Raw genomic sequence first — 15862 nt, forward strand, 5'->3', positions numbered from 1 at the left:
TAAGAAGTAAGAATTGGCAATAGCAATTCGAACACGTTGCATGACTGCTTATTTCTTCAAAAACATTTTTCTTTGCAAATTACTTTCTGCTTACTATCTTCCATCTCTGGTATACCTCCTTGAAGTTTCAATAAAGAAGGATCTATAACAGTTGTCTAAGCTGGAATGGAAATCACAGTTGTTATATTTGGGGTTGTTTAACTATTTTATGTTTTGGAGTGTTTTGTCTAAATTTTGGAAAATAATTTCTTTGTCTGATCTTGATTTTTTGTTATTTTGCATGCGTTTATAGATTCAGCACCCCAAAAAAATCCCTAGACACTCAGATTGTATAAAATTCACTGCTCATATTGTACAAAATCCACTGCTCAAACTTGTAGTTCCAGCACACCCTTCCCTAATTTCAAATAAATTTTACCAAAAAACATAAAACAATTAAACTACATTGTTTATTTAAAAAAAACACAATTCTTGTCTGAGTCTCTATATGTGTTCTCGCTACCAGTCATGATAAGAAATCAATGGTTTACTACCCTTCTCTGAGCCCAAATATTTGTTATATCAAGCAAACCTTTCTTTCTATGTGATGATAACCAATCAATTGCAGTGACAACAGATCTGAAGTTCCAAAAATTGGTTTTCATCACAATGTTTTCTACTTGGGTCTTCTGCACTGAGTAAATAGGAGATACATACCATGTATATAGCCACTTATCATAGGCAATTTCAAATTCATGGACGGTAGGGACATTGCCACTACAGTGGCACTTGTCTATATATAATATGAGGATGGAAAAGAAAGTTATATACTAGTTTTTTAACAGCGAATAGGGAATCGAAGAAACCACTAACAAAACCTAAAGAGGAAACTGAAAACCCAGTCTGCAAAATTAGCAGTGGTTGGGTTTTAAAACCCTGTTTCAAAATGGAAAAGAGGGGCAAGGGTAATTGAGTTGAAGGGCCTGGAGATATATACTAAGAAGGCACACGGATGGGGGCACTGAAATTTGAACATGAGGAATTAAGCATTAATTTGCGAACAATATCTTTTCATTCAGTTAACTAGTAAACAAATCATTAAAAAGTCATGTGGGTTGTGATGTTGTGGTAACTTGTAAAACTATCCTTCAATTTATGTGCTATATCAATATATGACAACAGGGTATAGTCCTGGTTGATATATATATAATGTTTTCGCCAAACTGAAAAGGAAAATTATTCACACAAACAAGGTTGTAAGTGAAATAAGCCATTAAGAAATCATATATGTAGCCGAATAAACTGGATTGGAAGTAATATTGAATCAAATTTACAGGAGAGGTGAGTGTTAGCTCTGCGGCTAATGTCCAATTGACCTTTTATGATACATTTTTGACAAATTTGTGCGGTAAACATACTACTACAACAGGGACAACAAGTTGCTCCTACCTTAGTAGAAGTCTACTTATCATCAAAGATGTAAAATGTTTCTCAAGTATTGATCTATTATGAATCCCGGATCACCACCAGCAATTCTCTTAAATGAATCTCTGTAGATACAGTAGTAAAGAAACATATGGAAAAACACAAACAGTTACAACAATAATTAATATATGTTTCGGAGTGCTTCTTAGATGCAGAAACAGTCTTTGTCACTGCATCTAAGAAGCACTATTGAACATATAATACCTCTTGCTGTAACTGTTTCTGTCTCTGCATATGTTTCTTTACTTCTGTGTCTGTGCAAGATAGACCATATACAAAAAAAAATCCAAAATCCCAACACAGGCAAGAATCTATTGCACGGACATAGTAGTAAAGAAGTGGGTCTCTGTTTTGTTTTTTACATAAGTTTAACCTTTATATAAATAATAAATAATATTGGCTACACTCATTGACAATTATCTTAATAAAATTACTATTTTAAAAACTGGAATAAGTCTTACCATTTTGAAAATTGTAAGAGCATTCCCCTTAAGCTTTGCATTCTTTTCGATTGGAATGCTAGTATCATGTAAAAATGAGAATAGCCATTTGGCTGAAGGCGCAATCTCAAACACTCTGTAACCAAATAAACGTTTTGCATAACTCAATGACTTTTTATGGTTTTATGGAAGAAGATTTGTTGAAGGGAACAAACAGATTTCCGCGATTGCTAATACAAAATTACCTTAGAAAGAACTTAAACCCTAGTTCGGCAGCATTTGATTTCATGGCATTCCATGATTTCTTAACTAGGGCTTCCTGCTCCTTTGTAAAAGCCCTCAGCCATACGTTTGTAATTCTGCTTCTCCTTCCGATATGGATGTTACTACCTACATTCAACCAATATGGATATTTTTTTGACAAAATTCGGCCAATAGAAATGTGTTATCGAAGAAATAATTACAGATTCTAGAAATCCAATTGCAGCCAATGATGTATTCTCGAGAAATAATTGCAGAATCGAGATAAGGAAATAATGGGAGAACTAGCCCTCTTACCATCCCCATCGTCCCCAATCACTATTGCAGGCAAACCCAGATCTTTAACTGTATCCCATAGCTCTGGGACAGTTATTATGAGTTTGGCTTTCGAATCTTGGACCTGTTTGGCTACTTCCATGACGGTATACACCGGATTGACAGTGGTTGCCACAGCCCCAATTGAAACAATCCCAAAGAAACACAGGGGGAAATAAATAGAATTGGGAGAAAAAAAAAGCACCACGTCTCCTTTTCTAATACCCAATTGACTCAATCCACTGCCCACCGTGCTTACCTTGTCTTTGAATTCCCTGAAACTCAGTTTCTCACCGAAATCTGCATCTGCCAGTGCTAATCTGTGAGCGTAGGATGATGAATCTCTGAACATAAAATAGACAATGTCGGTGTTCTTGTCCTTTGGAAGCTTCAAGGGCGGCCTCATGGACCTGAATATTCCATCCTTCCCATAACCAGATTGGGTCAAGCTTCTCCACTGCAGGCCTGCATTTTCCTTCAGTCTTCAAGCCCTTCATTGGGAAGAATCTCTCAACAATAATATTGTTGACGGTTGTTCACAGTTGAAGGTAGGAAACCCAGCTGACAATCAAACCTATAATTGAGATAATGCAGGGCCATACTACATTCTATGTAATAGTCACATAGTATGTGTTCTGGTAGGCTGAAGCTGGTCATTATTAACATAGTCTTAGCTTTGTTCAAATCTGGTTCATGTTCCGTTAAGTGCTATTGTTTACAGCTGGGTTATTGCAGTTGCTTTGGGGTTATTCTTGTAAATAAATGTACTCCAAAACTTGAGTCTTGTGAAATTCTTCAATTATTTAGATAGGCCCGAACTAAGAATCTTCACCTCTATATGTTGCTGACAACTCATGTTTTATATACAGGATGACATAAAATATTAGATAATGGGGTAGTCGTATACTGTTGCAAACATTGCACAATTGTGTGAATAATTGCCAATAGCTGACAAAAATCCCTAAACAGAGAGCACATGCACTATACTTCTTTTAGTGAATTGGATGGCTTTGTTTTTATCCGCCAGACTGTTTCTTTCTCTTCACAGTTCACTGATGGCACCTCAACCATCTTTTCAAACAAAGATTTTTCCAAATTTGATATTGGACCCCGGCTCATTAATGGAGGAAGCTTGCATGCCATGATGATGACTGAGAAAGGGAGGGTTGGATAACTGAAGATACAACTTTCCAATGATTGTGCAGGTTGGGGAAGCCATGGGCGAAGAGGAAGCTTGCTTTGAATGGAGTCCTGATGGTCTTACTGACACTCATGAGATTAAGGATCATAGCCAAGTAAGTCATATGATTTCTCTTTTGTGTGTTTTGCTTTTGGAGGAAATGATAAATAGAAAGGTAACTGAGTGTAAAACCCACCAAGTTGTTGAGGTCCCAACTCCAAGACAAAGGGGGATCCTTGTATGGCTTGGGTTTCATGTGCACCCCAAATGTATTCATGGGTTTCACATGGACCATAAATGTCTTCATGGGTTTCACATTGACATATCTACATCTGAAAGTGGATTCAGTTACAAACTTTACATTACAGATGTTCTTATGTAGCAATTTACTTTAATCTGAGTTGCATAAGTTTGATTGTTAGACCCATATGAATTTATGTCAATTGCGTATGTTAGTTTTGATGTAAATGTATTCAGCAATCAATTGCAAGTGGAAGCTGCTCCTGAGTGTCTCATGGATGGTTCGATATCCTTTGGAAGATTCTCACTTGATACATTATCATGGGAGAAATGGTTAGCATTTTTGTAGAACAGGTATCTGGAAGAGGTGGAGAAATGTTCGACTCCAGGTTCAGTTTCTAAAAGGGCAACATACTTTGATGCCCATTACAAAAAAAATGCCGCTCAAAGAGCTTTTCTAAAGCAGTCCCTAACAAAAGAAGAGAACAACTCGTACAAGGATATGGATGCCCTAGCTCCTGAAGTGCACAATGAACAAGTGTCTAATGGTGATCCTGCATTGTATATTGACAATAACGCATGCCATGGATCCAACACAGAGGGTGGGGTTCATGACATGAATAAAGATGAAGAGTCTAACGAGGAAGTAATCCAGGATACACCTTCTTTACAAATAGATGAAGCTCACAATGAAGAAATACCTCTAGAGGTAGAGGTATCTTCTTTAACTGCTAAAACTAATGTACCTTCACAAAATGATGAAGTCCACCATGAAGAAGTACCTCTGGAGGCAGTATCTCCAATTGCTGAGGCCAAATTAGACATTAATAGTGTCCCAGAGGATCTGAATATGAATGGAGCAGAGAAGCTTGCTTTGCCTAAACAAGATAGTACCCTTGCAAAGGTGGAAACCATTCCCAAAGGCCTGGAAGCGGGTGCAATGGGAAAAAAGAAATCTTTGAAGCATGCAAAAGAAGAACCCAGCGAATTCAAACAAAAGAAAAAGCTCCCTTCCAAGGTGATCTTTCATCACGTTGTCTGTGAAATGTTATGTCTTTTCTTAACATCCCTATTTTTTTTACTGCACTGGATCTCTTCTACCTAAAACGAAAACCTTGGGTGTAATAATTTACTTAAGTACTATGTATTTCTCTTCTATGAATCTATTACAGTAGTTCATATTGATCGAGGAATGAATGCAATCAAGCTATGGGTTTTGCAGCGGATCTCTTCCATTATAAAAGTCTTATTTTGTTCTTCGTCTTATTGTGTTTATCTTTGTTCAGGAGACTGTTTCTTCAAACGAACACATTTTAAAGACAAAATGCCTGTTAAAGTTAATCAAACACAGAAAGTTACTTCGGGCGCTCCCACAACCAAGCTCAATCATGGCTTTATGTCATTGGATTGAATTCTCTGTAATTAATATTTGTCCATTGGCGATAATATTCACTAGCAATTCTAATATAAAATTACCACGATTTTTTTGATTGCTAATACAAACTTACCTTAGAAAGAACTTAAACCCTAGTTCAACAAAATTTGATTTCATGGAATTCCATGATTTTTTAACTAGGGCTCCCTACTCCTCTGTAAAAGCCCTTGGTCATACATTTGTAATTTTGCGTCTCCCTCTCATATGGATGTTACTACTTACATTCAACTAATATGGATGTTTTGTTGGCAAAATTCGGCCAATAGAAATGTGTTATCGAAGAAATAATTATAGATTCCAGAAATCTAGTTGCAGCCAATGATGTATTCTTGAGAAATAATTGTAGAATCGAGATAAGGAAATAATGGGAGAACTAGGCCCCTTACCATCCCCATCATCCCCAATCACTATTGCAGGCAAACCCAAAACTTTCACTGTATCCCATAACTCTGGGACAGTTATTATGAGTTTTGCTTTCGAATTTTGGACTTGTTTGGCTACTTCCATGGCGATATACACTGGATTGACAATGGTTGCCACTACCCCAATTGAAACAATCCCAAAGAAACACAGGGAGGAATAAATAGAATTGGGAGATGATGCCAACCTAAGCTGCATATACCCCAATGATGCAGCCTAAGCCACATATACCCACAGTATGAAAATAAATTTGCATGTCACACTATGTGTGTGTGTCCCAGGAATTCTCAAAATTCCATACTTAGTAAAATCTTTACTTAATCAAGGTTCAAGTCTTCTTAAATAAACTTTATGCGGAAACGGTAGACTTAACTATCCAAACTCTAAGACTTTGATAAACCTTTAAGCGGAACCTTACACAATCCTTAATAAACTTTGGTTAATTCTTAACTTAACCGAAATACACTAATCCTGCTTATTTCTATTATAATTCCTGTATAATAGAAATATCTCATAAACACACTTAAACCTTACCTTTCTTCCATTCTTCAACCTTTTGCACATATTCCGATGCTCTCCTTAGCGCGTTAAATCTCTGTTGTTGATCTCGTTCCTCGATTTGACAATTAACTATCATAGATGATCTCCACCGTTGATTTGCTCTGCCCAATCCAATGGCTACCGCGTCACCCGATCACCAACAAGCTTGGCTGATCTTCACCGTTGATCAATCCCGCTTGATCCAACGACTATCACGCAATCTCACACAGATACTTGCATGAACAATATCAGATTGGAAGCACGCGAGAAAAGTGGTTTTCTCTCTCCGCTACGTGTCAACCTCTAAGCTTAATCACATGAATTTTAGAAAGACCTCTTACCACCTTTAGGGCATGTGAGAAGCGGCTTCCCATCTTTGGAAACTACCCACGTGCTTTAATTCATACTTTAAGGAACTCAGCTTAATAAAAGGTTAGGGCTTAATGTCCACCATTCATCTTCTTGACTTCATTTGCACGACTTAATCTTAGTTGTCTATCTCCCTTGTTCTCATTTGTTGATCTGACTGATCTAACGGTTCATGTGTGCTAATACGTTATTTTGGCTCTTACTGTGTGATCTCCCATTCAAGTTTCTGCCTGTGTATGTGTCTTCGCCTCACGATCTTCACTTGTTCTAATCTCGATCTCCGCTCGCGCCTTTATGCTTCCTTCGTAAAACTTTAGGTTTCAAGAACCCTTACAGTTATTCTCTCCAATACTGTGTGTGTGCAACCACGTAACACACTCCTCTCTACACCTCTTCTCTAGTTCTACACACTTGCAACCTATGTTACGCAGAATTACTATAGATCAGACACAACTTATAATTCAATTACTCAACACATCACACAAACTCAGAATCGAGTTATCTGTATTAAATAACAAACATTTACACAGGAATTTCTTCCTCGACCTGATCTTCTATATCGCCCATAGGCCTAAATGATTGACTCTGACTCCTGACTGACTAACTCTCTCTCTCTCTCTCTCTCTCTCTCTCTCTCTCTCTCTCTCTCTACTATGCCTTTTAGGCTTACATTTATACAAAAGGATCTGTTTAACCAATTCTGGTTCAGATCCTTAATTTGCTGAACTAAATCTTGAATATCATTTAAGTCCACTTTTAACTCCAGTAATCCCTAAGAATCCTCTCTAGTTCCACGAATCATGACACCACTTTCTAGTCTAAGACATATAATTGATTTCCAACTCTCTCGTCATCACTCATAATCACTCATGTTCTCCTACATTCGAGAGCATTTACAAATATCCTCACAACATCTAATTAATTCCTATTCTAATCACTCAAAACATTAATAATTACATACATACGAATCCAACCTCCTTGAAAACACAAGACCCCCTAAGTTAACTAGAACATAATGAAATTGTTGAGCGGTATGCTCCTGCATCAGACTCCCAAGGTTAAAATAATCATGATCTCCTAATCATGTGCTTCCGATATTTGTCTTCCTTGATCCCATACTTTGTTTTGCAATTTGTCTTTGGTTGCTACTGTTGTTTGTTGTTGTTCTCCAGGTTTCCACACTTTATGTTGCTTTTCTCCACTAGCTATGCTTTCACAGTTTGTTGTTGTCTTTCTCTTTTTACTGTTCCTTGGCCTTCTTAATGTTGTTTTCTTCTAAGGCACCTTCATCATCAATCTTATTATTCTTTCAATCTCCATGTCCAATTTATCTTTTTACTGATAATTACTTTTCCATTTGTTGTTGTACTTTGTCCACTCGTCTTCAAACTATCGTTTGTTGTCTTCTCTTTGAAGTTGTTGGATTCTTACTACCACCCTTTCATCCTTAACCTCTTGTTGCTTTCTAAATAACCTCTGTTGAATATCTGTAAATTTACCTTTAAAAAGTAAATTGTCCTCCAATTTCCTTTGTACTTGAACCCCCTCAAATACATTACTATGTTGTTCATCAATTCTAGCATATTTTCCTTCCTCTTCTTTCTTTACTTGGTTGCTCATATGTGCCAAATTCTCCAGCATTTGCAACAAAACCTGCACTCAAAAAACAATTGTTAAAATGAAAATCATAAGGCCTCAGTGCCTTTTCCTTCTCTGGAAACATCTCAGTATGCTACTCTGATTCTCCCGCTTTTATCGTCACATCAGTATGTTGATTCTTCAAAGGACTCTGAAGACTGTTAGCAAGTCTCTCTTCCACACCATCTGCTTCAATGACGTCTTTATGCTCTTGTCCATTGTAGTGAATCCTTCTTCTGTAATCACTCTATCATACTCCCATTTTTCCAGCAAATACTCTAGTAATTCAATTTCTTTGTGACACTTCATAAGCACTTCATCGTCACTTATAATTCTTGCATTTGTACACAATTTATTAGTTTGAAAATTACAAGGTTGAACAGTCTCAACTGTTGTTTCACATATCAGCTCTTCAGACTAAATCCCATCTCCTTCTTTCACAAGAGATCGTTCCCGTGTTATAATAGTTTCAAACATCAATGTAAATCTACATTCTTTCTCGTGCAATAATTAACTGCTTTTCTCATTCAAGAGACATTCTCCATCCTTCTTTACTTTAGAGTATTCATCTTCTGAAAGATACTCTTCTATACTTTTGATAGCTTTAAAAGATTGTTCATCCTCTGCAAAACCTTCCTTTGTTAGTGACCAATTATTAGATGTTCTTTCTCCCTTTGCTAAATCTTTAGCATAGAATTCTTCTTTCTTAACATCTCTCAGTAGATGTGCTTCTTCTTCAATACACTTTGCCTTGTTGTCTCTCTGTAAACCTTCTTCCAGAGCTATCCTTTGCTCATCATCTACATTAATATTCTCCTGCATTTTTTCTTCATCAATAACATTAATCAAATTCATTAGATTACCTCTCTGAGACAATATTCCTTCATCCTTCATGAGAATAAGATCTTGATCTTCCATCTCTATGACAACTTCAATTGACTATCTTCTCTCATTGAGTAACTCATCCATAGGCTCTTTCTATTGTAACCAGTCAAATTCTTCCTCTTTTGAGAAATTTTCTTTGTCACCTCTTACTTCAAGATCTTCATCCATCCTAAAGACATCTTTACAAAGTTGTTTTTCTCTTACAATACTTGCAATCATACACAAACTATCAGTTTTAAAAACATAAGACCTTGTGGTCTCACTTGATGCTTCAATCATCATATCTCCTTGTTGTGTTGAATTCTCACAATAATTCATAAGATCTTCCACAGATCTCTAGTCTTCATCTTTAACCAGAACTTTATCTTGTTCTGCTTCACAAATGGAAACTTCCATTTCCAACTCAGCTTCTCTGAGTTTTTCCACTATCCACTTCACTTGCCTCTGTTGTAGCCTTCTTTGTAACTTAGACCACTTCAATGCCTTTTAACTCAAGACTCAACCTTGTCTTTTGTTTTCCTCTAGTATCATCCTTAATACATTGAGTTGTTCTTTTAACTCTGCAATCTCCTTGTCATGCTCCTCTTGACTCATTCTCTTTCCATTTTCCTTGGTGTCCTCCTTCTTCATTTTTCTTCTGTTGTGGTATTCCTAAGAATCTATGTTACCTCTGTTATGACTATCAATAGTCATCTTCTTCTCTATCTTCATGAGTTCCTCACTCACTTACTATGAGTTGTGCTAAAGCCTCTGCAACATCAAGTCTTCCCTGCTGCCACTTACCTCACCAAGACTTCCTCTATACTTGGTCTTTTGGCAAGCACTTGGTTCTCTATTCTCTCGAACCTATTTGAGCATTTCTCTCTGCTCCTTCTAGGCTTCAACTCATCTACACCTTTTAATACCACAATTGTCCTCTTTATCCAACCACTGTTGGAATTATTCAAGGTTCTACCACATTTTGTTTTCATTCAGAAACTCTTACCATCTTTCTTCATCCCTTAGCAATTCTACCCACATCCTCTTGTGGAATTGCCTTTATGATCTTCCTGTGAGATGCAACAAAACCTCTACAGTAACAAGTCTCCTTCTTGCTACACAAGCCTCACTAAGCTTCTCTCCTCTGAGCTCAGTGTTTTGGCATCTCTCTGGTTCTCTCCTCTAGAACCAATTGAGCACTCCTTGCTCTAGGTTGCTGCAATCTTCTCACCTTCTTATACCACTACCTTCAAGACCTCTGCATGATCTTGTTCTACCATTCACCTGCACTTTGAATGGATTGTTCTCTGTTTCTTTGCATATGAAAATTCTGCTACACTTTATCTTTGTGTGCCTATTGTTTGTCAGATTTAAAGTCTGATCTCCTCTTGCCTGTATATATACCTTCAAAACATAACTCTGTTCCAAGTTTTCTTAAAGAATTCTTACACACAGAATTTCCTTGTTCTGCTCTAATACCAAATGATGCTAGCCTAAGCTGCATATACCCCAATGATGCAACCTAAGCCACATATACCCACAATATGCAAATAAATTTGCATTTCACACTATGTGTGCATTTCCCAGGAATTCTCAAAATTCCATACTTAGAAAAATCTTCACTTAATCAAGGTTCAAGGCTTTTTAAATAAACTCTATGCGAAAATGATAGACTTAACTATACAAAGTCTAAACCTTTCATAAATCTTTAAGTGAAACCTTACACAATCCTTCATAAACTTTGGTTAATTCTTAACTTAACCAAAATACACTAATCCCGCTTATTTCTATTATAATATCTTTATAATAGAAATATCTCATAAACACACTTAAACCTTACCTTTTCACCATTCTTCAACCTTTTGCACATATTCGGATGCTCTCCTTAGCGCGTTAAATCTCCGCCGTCGATCTCATTCCTTGATCTGACAGATTTCGTGTCACCTGATCATTAACTATCCCGGACGATCTCCACCGTTGATCTGCTCCACCCAATCCAACAGCTGTCGCCTCACCTGATTGGCAACAAGCTTGGCCGATCTTCACCGTTGACCAATCCCGCTTGATCTAATGGCTATTGCACAATCTCGCGCAGATACTTGCACGACCGATATCATATTGGAAGCACACGAGAAAAGTGGTTTTCTCTCTCGACCATTTGCTACATGTTGGCCTCTAAGCTTAATCACGTGAATTTTAGAAATACCACTTACCACCTTTAGGGCACGCGAGAAACTGCTTCCCATCTTTGGAAACTGCACACGTGCTTAATAAAAGGTTAGGGCTCAATCTCCACCATTCATCTTCTTGACTTCATTTTCACGACTTAATCTTAGTCGTATATCTCCCTTATTCTCATTCGTTGATGTGACTGATCTAATGGTTCCTCTGCATTAATACATTCTTTTGGCTCTTACTGTGTAATCACCCATTCGAATTTCTGGCTGTGTATCTGTCTTCGCCTCATGATCTTCACTTGTTCTGATCTCGATCTCCACTCGCACATTTATGCTTCCTTTGTAAACCTTTAGGTTTTAAGAACCCTTACAGTTATTCCTTTGCTAAAGGTTCTCTCCAATATTGTGTGTGCACAACCACGTAACGCACTCCACTTTGCACCTCTTCTCTAGTTCTACACACCCACAACCTATGTTACGCAGAATTACTCTAGATCACACACAACTTATAATTCAATTACTCAACACATCACACGAACTTAGAATCGAGTTATCTATATTAAATAACAAACATTTACATAGGAATTTCTTCTTCGGCCCGATATTCTATATTAGTGGCCTTTATTTCCCTTGCCCGTAGGCCTAAATGATTGACTCTGACTCCAGACTGACTGACTCTCTCTCTCTACTATGCCTTTTAGGCTTACATTTATACAAAAGGCTCTGTTTAACCAATTCTGGTTCAGATCCTTAATCTGCTGAACTAAATCCTGAATATCCTCTAAGTCCACTTTTAACTCCAGTAATCCCTAAGAATCCTCTCTAGTTCAACGAATCATGACACCACTTTCTAGCCTAAGACTTATAATTGATTTCCAACTCTCTCGTCATCACTCATCATCGCTCATGTTCTCCTACATTCGAGAGCATTTACAAATATCCTCACAACATCTAATTAATTCATATTCTAATCACTCAAAACATTAATAATTGGATACATAGGAATCCAACTTCCTTGAAAACATAAGACCCCCTAAGTTAACTAGAACATAATGAAATTGCTGAGTTGTATGCCCCTGCATCAGGAGAAAACAAAAACACCACATCTCCTTTTCTAATACCCAATTGAATCAATACACTTCCCACCGCGCTTACCTTGTCTTTGAATTCCTTGAAACTCAGTTTCTCACCAAAATCTGCATCTCCCAGTGCTAATCTCTAAGCATAGGATGATGAATCTCTGAACATAAATGATACAATGTCGATGTTCTTGTCCTTTGGAAGCTTCAATGGCGGCCTCACGGACCTGAATATTCCATCCTTCCCATAACCAGATTTCTCCATATCAATTCTGTTTGATTGTATGAGAGATTGTGCCCAGTAATTGGCACCGAGGTTACTGTTAACTGAAGATCTCAGTTCAAGGATATGATATGAGATTTCTATGGGAGAAGTTTCTACCAATTTTACATTTCCAGGCACTGGGTTCCCTATTTTAGTTTCTGGGTTTGTAATGTAAAATAGTTTGAGAATTCCCATTTTATGAATTTCAATCATACGTTTATGAGAATCCCAAAGCATGATTCCACTCTGGCAAAAAGTTAGGTGGTTTCAGCTAACCTGTGAGCAAATAGCAATAGTACCTATCTTTTGGTTGAAAATCTATTACGTGCAGAGCCATCAAATCGGTGAGGCAGACTTTCTATCAATGTTTTCTTCCGGATAAACATCAGAATGTATTCATGGCAAGTTAACCCAACCCATTGAATGTAAACAAAAACCATAGCACATTAATTGCAGTGATTGACACACTGGTAGTCGTACCAGTCCTATCAATGTAATTGGACGGCCATAAGCATAATCACACAATAAGACCCCAAAGAAATAACCAATCAGTATCCCTCCACAGTCACGACAAGTATAATAATTTGGATATTTAAGAAAATAAAACATTATGTATAATATTCTGTCGTTCCTCTTCTCTAGAAACCTCACAATAGAAAACTCTCGCTTGACTTGAAGGGGAACTACAACACCCATTGCAGTTGCAGTTGGACATTACGTGACTTCTATTTATTTTTAAGCATTAGGTATTCGTGAACAAATTAGATTTGTAATCATGGCTAGTCAGTCACAAGTCTACTTACTAGGTTTTATTGTTTGAGCGGATTGAGTGTGGCTAGGGACGGCTACAGGTGATGCGGAGGGACTGACCTAGGTCATGTCCATGTCATGGTGAGCGAAATTAATGATCATTGGAGGAGTAAACATAAAAGATCTATCATCTTTACTAAAATCTTTCTAAACATAATATTTATTTTCAGATGATATATTTGTAAATATTAAACACCATTAACTAAGTTAATCTATTACTTTTACAATTTATCTATTACATATACTTTGTTCTCATTCATCAATTTTAATACATCTAGTCCATTAGATATTACATTGTTTTCAATCGACAATGATGACAAATAATAAAGACACACTGCCTTTACATCGAGTTTATTAGATATTACTTTATTCTCCTTCCATAATAATGACAAATAATTACATGTAAATTTGGTTGATTAGATATTACTTTATTTTTATTAAAAAAAAATTAATACTTAATTTTCATATTCAGTGAATGAAAAAAATTGAACTTACCATATGATACTTAATATTCTCCCTATCTTAATATTCTCGTTCATCAATATTCTCGTTCATCAATGTTAATACATCTAGTCCATTAGATATTACCTTGTTTTCAATCAACGATGATGACAGATAATAAGGACACACTGCCTTTACATCGAATTTATTGGATATTACTTTATTCTCCTTCAATGATAATGACCAGATAATTACGTGTAGATTTGGTTCATTAGCTATTACTTTATTTTTATTAAAAAATAAAATAATATTTAATTTTCATATTCAGTGAAGAACAAAAAAAATTGACTTACCTTATGATACTTAATATTCCCCTATCTTAATATTATCGCTATCACTACAGTGATATGGGGTTCAGAGACGAAGGTTCAAATCTCATTGAGTATATATATGACCTATTGTGTCTTGGCTAGAAGAGTAGGCGACCTCATAGCTGTTACACGTAGCCTAAGTTTATAATGACAGTCAGAATAACTCTCACCAATTACTGATTATCCTAAATTTAAAAAATAAAAAAAATAAATAAAAATAAATATTCTCGCTATCAATATCTTTGAGAAACAATGACGTGGGATACATTATGTGTAGAGACATTGTAAACGTGCACTTTCCGTGCGTAGAAAATTGTCAAACGGGCACAAGGCAGCCGCTCGGCTACCGGCCGGGTGGTCCTGGATAGATTTGTCAAGAAGTTCTAGAAGGGTTTGGGACTCAATTCACATGAGTGAATACTATATTTTCTGAAAATCGTTAAAGAACTAAATTAATGCTATTTTAATTTTCACATAATTATAAAATAAATAAATTACATATTTTTAAATGAGCATCTTTTTGTCCACAGATAACTTTTGTTAAAGTTTGAAGTAATATAAGGAATATTCTTGTATTCCCTATTGTATATCTTATTTTTGTTAAAGTTTAAAGTAATATAATGAATATTTTTGTATTCACTATTGTATATTTTATTCTTCTACATGAGAGTAACATGCATTTTTATGCCACCCCTTTTTGATCTATAGGTGGTTTTTTCTTACTGTTTGAAGTAATATAAAAAATATTCTTGTATTGCATGGTTTATATCTTATTCTTGTACATTAGATACTTCATCATGGCGATTCTCAATGGGGGAAGGCATTTGAGCCCCATAATTAACCCTAATTAATAGTAGTTTCCTTAGTGTTTAAATTTAAAAATAATTACTCATTAACTTGTGTAAGCTAAAATTAACATACACATTATTATGGTTGTAAAAACCTTTCTAATTTTTTTTCCATAATATATTTCTCTGATTTCGGTTCTATATATTCTTATATCTATATCTCTAATCCGTTAAAACAATGAGAATTAAGCAATACCATCCTATACTATTTTGTGACCCTTATTGTGTGTTATTACAAATTACTCATAAGTATATGTAATTTATTTGTGAGTGTTTTAATTATTGTAATGATCCATCATTATATACAAGTATCTAGTTTATTGTGTGTGATTGCAAATCATTTTTCAGCAGATACAACTTAGTGTGAATTATTTTAATTACGTAGCGATTCATTTTACTCTTCTATATGTTAACCTCAACTCAATAACCTGAATAAATTTTATTTTATTCAGTAGATAAAGGTAACAGTATATTATTTTATTTCGAAACGAATTGGAATGAATAATTTTACTTTATTTTTTCAACAATGTGAAAGCAGCTGACAAGACGGGTCTCTTATATTTGTGGTGCTGTAGTACGTACAGTTTGCACGAGCTAAATCAATAAAACGTTTCGTTAGTATATCATGTCATACAGAATTTCGATTTGCTGACTGTAAAATAGCATCGCTTATTCTTTTCTGACTGTAAAATGACCATGGAAATC

General features: G+C 35.9%; 1 pseudogene; it reads right to left on the bottom strand.

Annotated features, from left to right (window-relative positions):
• LOC149226862 (putative CoA ligase CCL7) overlaps window positions 1-3551 on the bottom strand; it is a 63767-nt pseudogene extending 60216 nt beyond the window's left edge.
• Window positions 3552-15862: the final 12311 nt, after the last annotated feature.

This window comes from Pinus tabuliformis, chromosome J, assembly GCF_031772625.1.
Source record: "Pinus tabuliformis cultivar Carrire ecotype Pingquan chromosome J, CPIR1, whole genome shotgun sequence".
In the NCBI taxonomy this organism is placed as follows: domain Eukaryota; kingdom Viridiplantae; phylum Streptophyta; class Pinopsida; order Pinales; family Pinaceae; genus Pinus; species Pinus tabuliformis.